Below are 3,454 nucleotides of genomic sequence, written 5' to 3'. Positions count from 1 at the left end.
ACTAAAGCAAGGAGGTTTCAGAATGCTGGGGGGTCTAGTGATACCTGGACAATGTCAATGACTGTGGTTGTCTATGATCTTCCCCGTTTGTTGCTATATTGTTTATTTCCTCTTCTAAAAATACGGGGTTTAAATAGCTTCCTTTAGCATCGAAGGTGTCCTGACTGCTGACACTTGACTGTGGATGATAGCACTTTTCTTCAAATTACTGTCAACATCTCACTCTGTACCAAAGTGTTGGTTAGATCCTGAGTTACTGGCTAAAGGCAGGAAGCATTCTTTTCTCACTTAGTATTGGGAAATGTTGCACCTCAAATTATTCCGAGTATTTTTCTTTTTTACCTTTTGCTGTTTTTCACACGCTATTTGGACAATTTTTATTAGAGATTTTCTCCACAATAAGGGTAATTCTGTTGAACTAACAATTCACAAGCAGGAAACACATTGATGGTTTGAGTAACTAGCTGCACCATCCCAGTTGACTAGCTGGACACGGGGAAGAAGTTGTTCTCTTTCCCTGGCTTGTTTTAGGCAAAAGGCCCTGTCCAAAGGATGCCACACAGGTGATCCTTAGCATGGTTAGAAACAATCTAATTGGATATGAAATGCAGTATTTACATGTTGATTTATACCTTTTGAATGTCCTGTAGCTACTACTCTTCACATCCTTGTAAAAAAAAATATATATATATATCTAATTATTTGGTAAGGGCAGGGTTTCAGTAGTTACTGAGATTCATAGCAATTAGGACTAACTTGCTTTTCAGGAGGCCTCTTTTATCCTTGTGGTTTTCTGAAGATAAATCATTTGACCTCAGGCTCACAGAAGAGATAAGCCCAAGAGGAGTGTGACTTGGAAACAGAGGCCTCAGCACATGTCGAGCCGTGAGGGCTGAGTTCACCAGTGGGGACCCGAACCCATAGACATTAGGGGCTTGCTCAAAGCAAGTAATGACGGGCTGACACAGCCTACGCAAGAGCTTTTCTCTCTGAACTACCAGCCTAGAGGTGTTTCCACTAAGGTCTGCCCCAATAATAAACCATTAGAGTCAGCCAGAACGCTTGGACAGTAGGTGCCTGACTTTTCCTATATTAAGGTGAAGATCAATTCTATCCTTCAAACTTTCCCTTTAAAGGGTTGGTTTTCCTGTCTTTTGTCTTTGCCAGGTTAATTTACCATAGGAATCCTTTTGCGGTTTTTTTGTTTGTTTGTTTTTTTAAGATTTTATTTATTTGACAGAGAGAGAGATCACAAGTAGAGAGAGAGAGAGGAAGAAGCAGGCTCCCTGCCTAGTAGAGAGCCCGATGCAGGACTCGATCCCAGGACCCTGAGATCATGACCCGAGCCGAAGGCAGAGGCTTAACCCACTGAGCCACCCAGCAGCCCCTCCTTTTGCGTTTTTAAGTTAGTTTTCTATTCAAGATCTTTGGATGGTCCCCCAATGTCTTGGAAGTAAAGCTTCCTAATCTCTGGTATTCAGTTTTTTATAATCTAATGAAGTGGCAGTTCACCTTTGTCTCCCATTATGGAGCACTATTCAGTACCAGACAGGTTACATCCAGGATCTCACTTAACCCCATGACATGGGCAACACCATTATTCTCACTTTTATAGATAACATTGTAATGCGAGAAACGTTAAGAAACTGGACCAAGGTTACTGAAAAAAGCAGAAGGAGGTTTCACATTCAGGCTATCAAACCTCTCCAAGGCTTAACTCTTGGGCTGTGTTCCTTCTTGGCAACAGCCTATCTCCCCTCTTCAAACTGGTCAGGATCCATCCTTCCCACTGTCTACTTTGCTTAGGCTCACTTCTAAGCCTCTGCTTATCATCTACTACTCACCCAAATTGTCCCTCTTTTACTGTCTATCCAAGCCCTTCTTTAAAGGGCTGCGTTAATTTCCTGTTGCTGTTACAACAAATTACCATGAACTTGGTGGCTTGTAACAACAACACACATTGATTATTTTATAGTACTGGTAGTCAGAAGCTGAAAATGGGTCTTAAAAGGTGTCAGTAAGACTGCATTTCTCCTGGAGGCTCTGGGGAGGAGGGATGTGTGGAGTCAGTTCTTTGCCTTTTCCGGCTTCTAAAAGCTGCTTGCATTCCTTGACTGGTCGCATCCCTGACTCCTGCTTCCATCCTGACATCTCCTCGGACTCTGACCCTTCCGCCTCCCTCTCTCTCTTATAAAGTCCCTTGTTAATATAGTGGGCTCGCCCAGATATTCCAGGATAATCTCCCTATTTCAAGATTCTGAGTCACAACCAAAAATTCCATTTGTCATGTGAGGTAATACATTCACGGGTTCCAGGAACTGAGACATAGACAACTTTGTGGGGTCTTAATTCTGCCTTCCACAATGACCAATCTCATCGCCACTCTCAGACCTTCCTGAAAGCTTCCATCAGCAAGCTATCCCATTCCATACCTTAGTGCTTGTCTCTTCTGAGCTTTAAAAAAATTTGCTTTCCCCCCAGTTGTATGATTTTGAAAATTGAGTTCTGTATGTTGTGGGCTCAGAGTGTCTCAGCTACAACCTTAGAGCTTATCCAGTACAGGGATCAGAAAGAGGTTTTATCTTCAGTGTCACATCCATGCAGCTGCTAGAAGTAGCTCAGGGTTCTGTGTTGGGAGAATTTTGAGGCTCTTCTAGTTTCCAAACAAAGAAGGCTGTCATCAAATAGAATGTCTGCCATGAAGACAAGAAATGAAAATGGCTTGGGGGCCACATGCTGGCCACTTCTGTTCTTCTTTCCCAACTCTCCATTTTCAAAATGAGGAAAAGCAATTGGAAAAAGGCAACCAGATTTTACAGAGGGCCTACGATGTGCCTGGCACTGTTCTGGTATATTGTATAAATTTAGCTTCTTTGACCTTCATATTGACCTTAAACATGCAGAAATTAGGGTTCAAATGTTTATAAAACACATTTGAATGTCCATCAGAAGAACTTAGGAAAGAAACAGAAATCTGTCATGCTCACTTTGGTAGCACATGTGCTAAATACTAAAATTGCAAAGATACAGAGAAGATTAACATGCCCCTGCACAGGGATGACATGCAGATTCATGAAGCATTCCATATTTTTGATTAAAAAAAAAAAAAGACTCTAGAGAATAAACTGGTTGTTGTTACCAGAAGGGATGTGGGTGAGGGGATGGGTGAAATAGGTGAAGGGGATTCGGAGTGCACCTATGACAAGGAGCACTGAGTAATAGAGAGAACAGATAAATCACTGCATTGTACACCTGAAACTAATATAACACTGTATGTTAATTACACTGGAATTTAAAAAAAATACGGATCTATCTAATTGCAAATCCAATTCTGTGCACTCTAATAAACTCAAGATTTAAATGATTTACACAAGGCCGAATGAAACTAGAAACAGAGTTGGGATTAGAATTATGATAAATACATCCCCCCAAAAAACACAGGACACAGAGATGG

The 3,454-nt window shown here is 41.5% G+C and overlaps 1 pseudogene; it reads left to right on the top strand.

Annotated features, from left to right (window-relative positions):
- The first annotated feature begins 2,993 nt into the window (after positions 1-2,993).
- LOC125080220 (uncharacterized) lies at positions 2,994-3,092 on the top strand (annotated as a pseudogene).
- The last annotated feature ends 362 nt before the right edge of the window (positions 3,093-3,454 follow it).

Source organism: Lutra lutra, chromosome 10 (assembly GCF_902655055.1).
Source record: "Lutra lutra chromosome 10, mLutLut1.2, whole genome shotgun sequence".
Lineage (NCBI taxonomy): Eukaryota > Metazoa > Chordata > Mammalia > Carnivora > Mustelidae > Lutra > Lutra lutra.
The sequence above is the reverse complement of the archived record's forward strand: the minus strand, read 5'-3'. Positions and strand labels throughout refer to the sequence as shown.